The sequence below is a fragment of the Squalius cephalus genome, assembly GCF_949319135.1.
Source record: "Squalius cephalus genome assembly, chromosome: 3".
NCBI lineage: Eukaryota > Metazoa > Chordata > Actinopteri > Cypriniformes > Leuciscidae > Squalius > Squalius cephalus.
Window position 1 is genome coordinate 36,831,449 of NC_137124.1, and position 12,474 is coordinate 36,843,922.

The 12,474-nt window shown below is 39.2% G+C and overlaps 1 protein-coding gene across 1 annotated transcript in view; it reads right to left on the reverse strand.

Annotated features, from left to right (window-relative positions):
• Positions 1–12,474, reverse strand: part of pcdh7b (protocadherin 7b) — a 120,903-nt gene that overhangs the window by 45,216 nt on the left and 63,213 nt on the right.

Below are 12,474 nucleotides of genomic sequence, written 5' to 3' on the forward strand. Positions count from 1 at the left end.
TCTCTCTCTCTCTCTCTCTCTCTCTCTCTCTCTCTCTCTCTCTCTCTCTCTCTCTCTCTCTCTCTCTCTCTCTCTTCTCTAATGAACGTTGCAAAGTGACCTGCTGGGGCCCCAGCACAGACAGCATGGGAGTTTTGAACTTGCTTATGATACTATTATTAACATGCGTGGCGGCGGGCCCTTGTGATGCCTCGATGTGATAAATGAGCATTTGTTAATTGGATGTCGAGAAAACTCCCGTTTCCGAAGCTTTTGACACATCCATATCCCCAAACTACCGACTCCTGACGATTTGCAATTAAATAATGGCAGGCAGGAGGAATAGCGGTTCTACAGGACTGGTGGGCAGACTGATTACTGGAGGAACGATATTAAAGAATGCGGCATAAACAGATGATTACAAAAGGGACGGCACCACCTGAGCTACCGGGGGAGAGAGGAGAAAGGGTGCAATAATTATCCAAGAACTGAGACGCAAACTGCGGAAACGCGTCACAGGCTTTTGTTTTGAGTCATGTCAATATGGATGATGATTAATGCCACTTTTCGTGGATAGAAAAGTCCAAAAGTCTAGATCACTAGTGAAAATTCTACCTAGAAAAGTGGAATTGAATTATTATTGATATTCGGTCTGTCCCTCTAGTTCATTGGTTCTCAACATTTTTGACTCCCCGTACTGTCCACAACGATATGCAAAGGTAATATTTGCAGAAATAAGGAGTGTCCCCAGATTGAAATAAGTAACTAAAATAATTATAATTGCATTTCAGAAGTTTACGGGTGAATTAAAATAAGAAATATCTTGTTTTCTTATTTAAAATATATTATTTTAAAGCTTGTTTTGTAAGTCATCTTGGGGCCCCAAACCCCTGGTTGAGAACCACTGCTCAAATGACAATGAACTCAACAACTAATGATCCAGCATGATTTGAGTTCACATGGTCAATGTCACAAATTTTCTTAGTGACCTGAAATAGGATATTATTTCAGAATACTAAATATATACAACTCATTTTATGTCATAATGTTCATTTAAAAAAAAAAAAAAATCCTAACAGTTCTGTTTATTTCTAGGTTTAAATTACAGTGTTAAACCCAATTTTACAATGCCGACTTTTGGATGGAGGCTGGAGATGAATTTGCATCTGGCAGGAACTCTAAATGTACTCTCCACTGGCAGCCATCTTGCAGAGTCTCTTTTCTCCTGACAGTTCACCATCATAGGCAGTTATAAATACGGAGGTGCTCAGGGCCCGTGGCTGTGGGTTTAGGGAAGATGTTCCTCAGTAATTCCAACCCGCAAACAGACAGAGACCAAAGACCAACCGGAGTTGAGAGCAGATTTGCGAGCTCATAAACTGTAAACCTCTTTCTCTCCTAATCACCTTGTACAGATAAAGTGTCTTTCCTCTGGGCCCCGCTGCAAACTCAGAAAGAGACTTTTGTACACTGTCACATGCATCACTGTAAATCCCACCTAAAGAACGTCTGTTATTACAGTTTCTTAAACACACCTAGAGCCAGTCAGCTTTAAAACTATTTATTTTTTCTACAGCATTATATTCCCAACGCTGCAATGCCTCCATCAGCTCTTTCTTTGCCAGGGAGAGGGGTGGGATTAATTTATATGTGCAGATTATATATGGGGCCAAAAATTACATAGAAACAAGAAGGAAGATTTAACAGCTAGTGTTGGATAAGCAGAAGTAATCCAAGCTTAACAGATGCACATAAAACAAAATGAAATTAACAAGAAAGAGGGATGGAATGGGAGATGGAAGAGGAAGAAAAAGCACAAATGTAGACCATAAGGAAAATGCAATTTCCAAGCCAAAAATCGGCGGATAATCTGGTGACCAATTTGATTAATATTAAAAATGGGTGGGTATTAAAATGGTACCATTTTTCATTCTTTGTTATAATAATAAAAAAAGAGGCAGATTTAGAGGTGATTTGGAAGGTGAGGTGGGGCGAAGGAATTATATTGACGAATGCTTCGCTGGCATGTCTTACCTTGCACAAACACAGGGTTTAGATTCTCCCATCATTTATTTCAGTTTTTCTTTCTTCGACGACTCTAAAAAGTGGCCAATTACTCCTCAGCCTCACCCTGAAAGCAAATCTCTGACCATCAATTATTTCATTCACTCTTTGAATTAGAGTCGTATAGTTCACCTAGCTGCATTGCCATGGCACTGTCTGAAGTCAGCAGAAGTCAACCTGCGGTTTGAGACCTGTCATATAGACAGACAAGTGAAAGTGGTGTCTATGTTGTTTTAGCATTGATTAATGTCTCCAGTGGAAGGCTTTTAGCCTGCTTCTGCTAGTCTGACGTCTACTCATAATTAGAGGAAAATATTTACCCAAGTCACGTCTTTGTTGAAAAAAGGCAATTTGCCAAGTAATGGTGATGACCGTGAACATTTGAAAACCATTAGGACACTCAAGTCCTTGTGAAGACAAGGCTGGGTTTAGTCATGTAGTTTCTTTTCTTGTGACATGACTGAAAACTTTAAAAACACCCCTTTAAAATTGCTGTCAATCAATTTTGCTGTCCTTAAATTTGATTTGTGTCTCTCATTTCTATACTACATTCAGCTTTGTCAATTTCAGCACAGTTTGAGCAAACACGTGTACATTCTATGTATGTTTATTATTAACTGAAACTAGTGTGTCTGTTAGAAAGGGTCATAGAAATATGACTTTTCAATTTAAAAATAAAATAAATAAAACCACAATCTTTCTCCAAAGACTGTTTCTACTGTGCATTATTCACATTTTCATCAACTAGCGAGGACAAGTTTTAATATTCAGAAAATATAAATGTAGTAAAACTATTTTTTTAAGTTATATTTCAGCCATTTTATAGCTTTACTGGACATTATAGTGTGTAAACCAGGAAGATGAAGGGGGGAACAGGATCAGCAGAGGACCTCGAGCCGGGAATCAAACTCGGGTCACCAGATGTGCAGTTGCGCTATATGTTGTGCTGCCCACAAGGCTATTGGCTCCAACATAAAACTACTTTTTATCATTTTGCAATTGTATAATGTTAATACCTGTAATGGAATTTCCTGAATTCGGAGGCAAAGCTTCATTTGACACACATTTTCCATTTTGGGAAAAATGCTCAATTTGATAATTCATGACAATTTGTTAGCTAAAACATGGTTTTATCCAACATGTATTGTATGATACATATTTTAGACATTGTCAACTTTGTTTTGACATAAAAATGGTAACACAATATGGTTTACAATAAGGTTTCATTTATTAACACTGGTTAACTACATTAGTTAACATATCTCACCATTTACAAATGCATTTTTAAGATCGAAAGCACTTTGAACTAACATTAACACGTTTGTTACCTAACACAACAAAGGTTAATAAATGCTGTCAAATATTTATCATTGTTAGTTCAAGTTAGTTAACAGTTATTACTAATTACTTAGTACTAAATGTATAATTACACTGTAACACGGGCACTTTAAAATAAAGTGTATCATAGTCTTGTTTTGTTGCAGAAAAATAATGTGATTAGAGTAACACATTACCCTCAACACTAATAGGATGCCTAGCAAAGCAGACTACCACAATATTAAATATATACAGGCAGCACTGTCAGCCATATTGTTCAGTAACAGCAGAGCTAGCGGTTTCCTCCGAAGGGAACCTGTGCTATCAAATAAATCACCCCTGTGTGTTCAAGACAAATGAGGCTGCTAGCATTGCACCTGTTAGCAAAACATCCTCACCCGTATGCAAGGCCTCTACAGAACAGAGCTTCCTTCATAACAGTGGCCGCTGCATATTAAGCCACCTCTGTGATTACAAACACACTAGAAAAGAGGAAGCAAAAGAGAACAAAGCTTAAACAAAACAATAGAGGGAGCCCGACTTTAGTGCTTATATCTGTTTATCATCATTCCTTTCTCTCTGACCATCAAAAAGCCCTGAAGATTAGGCCTAGGCTGTGCACAGCGAATGGGGGGTTTTGTGGGGAGGGGGAGTCATTTCATTCTATTTTTTTCCGTGGATAAATCGGACACAAATATTCTTGCCATGGCCTACTTGCTGAGCCTTGGCCTTATGCAGAATTCAATTCCAATTTGTCGCTTGGTTTCTGCTTGTGTTTGTGTGTGTGCATCCTCAGGGGTGGGTGTATTGTTTGGGGGTATTGTGAGTGGATTTGAGGAGCCCATCTTACGGATTAAAACCTCTCTCCGGTTTTGTCAGATCATCCGAGCACTGTGGCTCTAAATCAGTGTGGGTGGTTTTTATCATTATGTCAATCCAACCACCACAGCCCCCTTCACTACTGCAAATATTCTGCCTAAGGAGGAATATGAAAGAAAGAAAGAAAGAAAGAAAGAAAGAAAGAAAGAAAGAAAGAAAGAAAGAAAGAAAGAAAGAAAGAAAGAAAGAAAGAAAGATTTGTCGATGTTTAATTTTTAAGTATAACAGCGAGAGAGAAGGAAAGACTGATAGTGACATGAGAAGGAGAACAACAGGATACAAGGAAGGAAAACAATCTGATAGTCCTCTGAAAACGAAAGGCTAGATTGATGGGGAGAATATAAAGAAGTCCGCTGCTAAACTCAGAGAGCCACGGGTGCTGGTAAACTCCCTCCACGGCCCAGCCTCGTATTGCCCATGGCTAGTCATTATTTCCTTAGAGTAACCACACAAAAGCCTTGAAACGCATACACACACCTTTTGTTCACATTCTAGGCCCCTAAAACCAGGTGTGTCTCCCTTGTTTTTTGTTCAAGTTGCTAATCCTTTTTTCCGGCAAGGACTAGAAATCCATTTCTTCTGTCTTTTCTGTCAGAGTCATGTGATCTTGAGGTAATTGTCTGCGTCTTGGAATATTTTATGCCGGCTTCTCTTTACATAATGAAAAACAATCTTTTCTCCCTTTAGGGCTCACTCATCCCTCTTTCAAAGTCTGCGCTCTTTGTACCTCTGAACATTTTTGTTCTTTTGTTTGCTGAATCGGCCCCTTTGTGTGTTGTGGAATGTGGGAGGTTAAATGTGCATGAGTAGAAAAGTTTTATCTACTGTTTTGACATAACACTGCCATCACCTGGCTCTCTGTGAGGTCTGGGTGAACACTTGTGTGCATTTTCGGCATTTCTAGTGGCCGTGCGTCTACTTTGCAGCCTGAAAAAGACTAAACCGTCGAAACGCAGTGGGGAACACGCAGTTGTTGGAGAGACTTGAATGAGATTTGTCAGGCCCCAGGCATATTTTACATGACATTTCAATAATTATGTGCCAATGCATATTCACCTCACAACAGGCACCCAATGAAAAGCAATGCCAAAAATAATTCCCTGAACTGTCAGGTGTTTATTGTATTTGTCTAGCTGCCGCCACAATTCTTTTCTTTCCCTGACCTTGCACTGTTTTTCAATTGACATGCAATTTCTAGACATCAAGGCACTTGCTTGGAAAACATTTAGATGCTGATGAAAAGGAAATGCTGCCATAATGCATGACTTGAACAGTTATGACAGAATTGTTTCTTTTTGTCTGTTTGCTGCACGATTTTATGTTGTTTATTTTTAGAAAGAAAGGGATTTATTCCGTTAAAAGTGATAGTTTGGGAGCTTTTCTGTTCGCAAAAGGTCACGGTTCACGCTGAGAAGGTGCAGGACAGAGGCACAGCAAGAGCTTTGAGGTGAACCTCCCAAATGCCACCATTTGACACGTGCATGTCACGCTCATTCTGCCTCACCTACATTCATTCTCTCGGTGGGCAAAACACTAGCCTGTTTCTTGTTTAATAGGACAAAAAGCGGAGGAGGACAAGTGAAAGGAAGGAAGAAGAGAAGAAAAGACTGCCACAGGCCTCAGTGGCTTTACTGCTTGTGCTGCAGGGATGCATCTTCCTCCTCTTGCGCCTCGAGCTCTCGCTGTAGTGTGGTAGGCTACTCATACATCTCAAAACAGGGGCAGATTTATACTAGGCCAATGCCAAAGGGACCGCTGGAAAACCTTCCAGAATGGATCACATTTAGCAGCGAGAGAAAGAAATATTAGGGGGCTACAGAAGCTGAGAGTGAAAGTACCTTCACGGCTGCGGTTAATCTCTCTTCACCATAAAGCGATCCATCATATTTAGCTAAGCATAGATGGGTGGTGTTGTCTGATTGGTGTAAACAGCAGTCATGTGACATGGCTAGCAGGCAATTAGATCGTTAATGATATTCAGTGTTAAGATACAGATTCTGTGACTTTTCACCCACGCCCTACAATCTCTTCTCTCTCTCTCCTATCTCTCTCTCTCTCTCTTCCTCCATTCTCGCATTATCATGCTTAATTTCCAGCTCGGTAATTAAGCTGATCCGATACCTGATGTGATTGCAGGTACTTCAAAGTCTTGCCACAAAGTGATGGTGAGCGTCTCATTTATTTGAAAGGTCTTGTGGCCATCTCCGCTAATGCCTGCCTTGGATTTTAATAAGAGCACTCAAAGAAACAGCCTTCAACAATTATCCTAATGTTCTGAGAACTTAAAAATAGCAGTAAAGAAAATGCATTTGACCACAGAGAGTAAGCCATACCCTCATGCTTTTTTCCCCAGTAAAATACTTCACATTTTAATTCAAACAAATATTCAAACTATTCTCCACACAGCTCTGTATAGGTTAAAAGTACTTTTTTTTTCCATGAAAGAGCTGCATAATTTTATATCGGGGATATATGGTTCTCTACATTTTGGCTGCAGTACAGATAAAACACTAAAGCTTCTATGTTTTGAGGCTATTGTGCGATTCTTTTTAACAAGGCTTGGAATACTGAATATGTATTCCAAGGCTTGTCAAGCCTTGGAGCTTGGGAGTCTTTCAACAAACTCAGCAAAAGTCTGACTCATAATTCCCCTGGGTTTTTTCCAGTCAGAGTACTTTGGGAATTCTTGGAGCGATTGGCTGCGACAACAGGACATCAAAAGGTAAGAAACTAACTGCTGCAAATGCCAAAGGTTAGCACTGTCAATCAAATATACCGAAAAACATGCAAATATAACGCATAACATAACTAATACGTCTCCGTCCACTGATGAATGTCTTTACTGAAACATAAAACTAATTGGCTTATCCAAAGAGCAAAATCTAAATAATAGTATTTAGCAAACTAAATTAGCAGACACGTTGTTGACAAAAACATTACGTGCTTGAACATTTATTCCCTCATAATTTAGTTAAACACCCTCTTAACTCTGTTGTTAAACTCCCTCTCACCCTTTGAACTATAAATTAGAATTATTTGAGATAATGAGAGACACATTCCTGAGGTGCAGCATTGTGGGTGATTTGGCTGTTGGAACAAAGCAGCCACAATTCAGAAGCCAAAGCCAGACAGAATTTTTTTTTTTCTTTTTTTTACCTTAGAGGGCAGCTCAGTTGTAGACATCAGGAATGCCTGTATAATTGCAAAGCTTCTAAATTGTTTAGTGTTTTTGTGTTCAGGAAGGGTCCACCTGCTCACAAAAGCCAGGTGACGCACAAACACTTGGCAGGAAATGCAAGTGAAATACTGCTTGTTTAGTGTGGATTTTAGTATAGCACTCTGCCTGAACAATACTTGCCACTTCACTGAACTCCCAAAGCCTGAAGTTTACACACGCCAGCGGGGCGAGCTTGTTTTTGTTTCATACTGATTAAGAAAATCTGCACGTTTTCACCTCCTAGCGCTAAACGTCCTCACAGTCTCATCCAAATGTGACTGGAAGATGAATTGCTGAGTGAAGTAAAATATGACATGGTTACACAATTCGAACCACTAACTAACTGGTCAGACCTGTTTTTATGCTCACAAATACAGAGACGAGTATCTACAATGCAACCAATTGCACATTTCCTGTTTGTGGAAGGAATCTGAGACAGGAATGTTTGAAACACAACTTAGTATTTGTGCTTTGGGTGTTAATAATCCTGTGCAATGTTCTGTGACTGTTTTTCAGAAAGACAGAATACACAAGTGTATATTTTAGCAAAATAAGATGAACCGCAAAACACGTCTACCTTACAAGTGTAGCAACCTGCCTATAATCCTAAACCTGATTCCAATTTTCGGATAAAGAAGAGCTCTTTTAACACTTTTTAGCGCTGTGTGACTATAACAAATGACCTTGAGTCTCAGGCATGCCGACCTGACATTTGTACAACACACCCAACCGCTCTCAGTGTCCCAAACTAACCAAAGCCGCAAAGTCCAAACAACAATTTAGCAAAGGTTACACACAAACTTTCTAATGAATGCAAATGCCAGTAAAGGTGGCCTGTGATGCTTGTTATTGCTGTAGTGATCTCTCTCTCCCTACAATTATCGGCCTCGCTTGAGTTCTGGTGAAATAAAAAATGAGGTTTATTGGACTGAGGCTCTACCGAGCTCTTGAAATATGAATAGCTTTAATTAAAAGCGACTGGCATTGCCATCTGGCCCACTGTATTCGGCTTCTCTAATGAAGTGTGTGTACGCATTGTTTATTTATTTATTTATCTGTTTGTTTGCTAATGGCCAAGTTGGTAAGACAAACGAAGTTTGAAGTACAAGTAAATTCTACAGTTAACAAATTATTAACAAAAAAGCGAGTTTGTTCGGTATCTATTAAGTTGCTGCAAATAGTTGGGGCTTCCTCTTTCTGATGAGAAAATGACCAATATTCCCTCCTTTTCTATGTAAATTACTTGTAATCTTAGGACATTATCCTATATATATATACAGTATATATACATACATGCATGCATACACATCCATTATCATTTGACATTTGCATTAAGCCTAAAACACAACACAATGTATTGGGTCCTATAAGTATATACTGTATATCAAACTAATACTATACAATTTGCTTTATCTATATCTGGAACACAGCAAGTGAATACTCTCATTTGTATAGATTCATAAACAGGTCTAAAATGATCATTTCAGCTCTAATTTTTTTCCAATTGCACTAATATTGGGCTCTACTGATCTAAGATCTAAGCTGTTGATTATATTCAGCTAGATCACTTGTCTTGCTTTGAGACACATTATACATCCAGTATCAGTCATGATAAGATTACAGAAACACTTAAATCCTAACAAGCACACTCCAGAGACAGACGTCTCCAGGGTTCAAACGGTGGTCAGAGATTTTTGCACAGTGTTCCCCTAGAGGAAGGCTATCTTTATCATTGGCAAATGCTTGAATGGAGCTCCACTGTTTTAAAGGGAAATACAACATTGTCTGTCTATCTGTTCGTCTGTCTGGCATAATGAAACTACAGAGTAAGATAATAACATCTAAATGATGATGTCTGAAAGCAGACAAACCATTGAAGTCCCATGGTTCAGCACAGGTGAGCGAAGAGAGCAAGAAGGAAGAGATAAGTAGCGAGGAGTAGAGCAAATGTATTGACTGGAAGATCATCGATTGACAACGAGCAAGTCGAAGAGCGTGATTTTTCCTGAGAGTCAATCAGTCTCTTTCTCTCTCTCTCTCTCTCTCTCTCTCTCTCTAAAGAGAGAGAGAGAGAGAGAGAGAGAGAGAGAGAGAGAGAGATAGAGAGAGAGAGAGAGAGAGAGAGAGAGAGACTGAAAAAGAGCTGGAGAGAAAGTGAGAGAAGAGAGAGAGAGAGAGAGAGAGAGAGAGAGAGAGAGAGAGAGAGGAGAGAGAGAGAGAGAGAGAGAGAGAGAGAGAGAGAGAGAGAGAGCGTGTGTTTTGGAAAACCCATCTTCACAGCAGGGCATCTTCATTAGGGGGACGCCCAGTTCCTGCCATGACCTTAATCCCAAAACAAACAAACACACTCACAACAAAAACCTCACCAGGATCCCAATCACACACATCCTTCACAAGCATAATGACCACAATTACAGACCATCACTGATTCCTTCTTTCAAGTGATGGCACTATGCCCATCTGTTAACTGCAGGGGTGTGTGTGTGTGTGCGTCTGTATGATCTCCCGTCCATATTTTAATTGACTCTAGGTTATCAGAGCTGTAATACAGCATTAGGGAAGCAGCACTGTGAGGGGCAATGACTGCCATTTAACTGACTTAATTAAGTGCTTTCCATGAGAAGGACACTGAGAATGTTACCCTTTCAACATGGAAAAACCTGCAGCATTCTTTGCCGTCTTGTTGTGCTACAGACGGAGCAAGACAGACCTTCATTTTAAGCACAGCTCTCAGTGCTTCAACTAAGCTAAAAAAAAGTCAAAACTTTTTTCTTTTTTTTTTTCAAGCAAGTTAATAAAATACATTTTAGGTGATAAATAACTTGTTTTAGTTTAAAAACATTTTTACTTCCCCAGAACACATATGAGCATATCATATAAACCCCTAGAAGATGCATATTCTTTATAAAACGAATGGTTTTGACTATGAACTTAAAGGAGATCTATATAATTATTTAATTGAATTAGATTGTGTGTTTGTGTGTGTAATTCAGGTTTCCATCACCCTAATGAATTTAGGCAAATGTAAATCCCGGGATGGATAAAAGCATCTGTCAAAGGATAACTACCTTACTAAATATAAATTTGATCATGAACATGGTAGGAAAATGCCTATTTGCAAATACATATTAAGATTAGGGATGGGAAATAATATTAACTAGGTATATTAATCTAAACTGTTTAATCACATTATATCACCTTAGATTAGATAGAGTAATTCCTCAAAAGTATATACATGACATGACCCACGTATGTATTTTTAGCATACTATTTTTGTATTTTTTTAAATGGAATTGAAAGGTAAATATCTCCAAATCACGCTCAAGAGGTGTGATCACACAAGAGTGAGTTTGGATCTTGTCTAAGTCCCCTGAGAGAGCATTAAAAGCCTTAAACGAACCTAACACCTACCCAAAAGACTGTCAAAGCGGAACTAACCCACAGCATGCCTAAGCCAATTATAGATCCCAAACACACATACATACACGCACACACACACACAAACGTTAGGACATCTCTGTCATGAAAGAGACATTGACTGCGACTTTGCTGGGTCGCAAGTGTGACCGGCTGTATTTGAGTGTATATTAGTTTCCGAGTGTGATGTTTGATAATGCATGAGCTCAGCAGAGCATATCAGCTTTGAAAATTTCCACCGTCAACTTCTAACTGCATTGAATGCATAAGCTATTGTACTAATGTTCACTTCTGCTCAGTTCTAAGCCGAACATAGTTTCCTGACTGTTCTGTTTTCCCCATATATCTCCCTCTCTAAACCCCCCAGCTCACACACACACACACACACACACACTGATTCTCTTAAAGATTGGGAGCACAGGGTGAGGCATCTCTTTTATTTATCAGAAAGTGATTCATCTGTTTGTTTGTATCTGCCCTTGAAAGATCTTACAAGAAAGATAGAATGGAACAGGAAGAGAGGGAAAAGGGAGAGACATGAGGTGGCAAGGGGGAATGAAAATGGGAGAGACCGACAGTGAGCTGGGTGAGAAGAGGAATGGATCACTAAATAATTACTAATAAAACATCAAAGACAATGTGTGTGCTTGCAATCACGACGTTAACTTCCCTAACCTTAGAACTATTGACAATGGAATGACAACGTCTTTTGATCAAATAAAATATAAGCTATGTATGTCACAAATGAGAAAGAACCACTATTAATAGCTTTTTGATACCCATCAGCATATGTTTCCTTAATTTCCTCTCTGACAGAGGGTCTGACTGATGGCCAAATTCACAGTTTTGATCTAATCAGCCTTGCATTGATCTCCTAGTGACCAATTACTTTTAGCTTAGTCTGAATTAAAGCCAGACTTTAATTGAGGCTAATTTGGCACAGAGTTGTCTAAATGCAAAAGGCTTTAGATCCTACGCACCAAGTGGGCTAAACAGCTTCCCCCTTTAATCTACATTTAGGCCAATATTCTCCCAAGTGATAAAGTTAAAAATCTATTATTTTTTTAAGCAATTTATCCAGTCTAGCCTCCATTTGTGAGGTGTTTTTACCTTTGACTTTTTTACAAACCGTGATGTTTTAGTGACTGGTCTCAATGAGGTAACACAATACGCAAAGCAAAATATGGACCTGATAACTTAACTCTAAGAGAAACACTCGCTCCTGCTCTACTAACATGTACTCCGATGAGCAAGCAGAACAGACATTCCAGAGAAAATGGCATGCTGAGCTCACACAATACACACCTGTTGCTGATAAAGTATCAAATGTAGACAAGACAGCCCTTAATGTTCGACAACTGCTACCAAATACCACCCCAACAGTGGCTCCATTGATAGAGACCAACATTGGTTGGCTGGTCATCAACAATGGAGGTAACTGTTGACCACAGAGAGCTTCTACAGAGGATAGGTAACTCAGCCGCAATGAAACAAGATATATGCTCTTACTGTTCAAGCCCTTTCACCTGTTAAACTCCGACAATATAAAGAGCGTGATAGGCACAGCGGCATATCGAATTGACTGTGATTACTGAAAAATG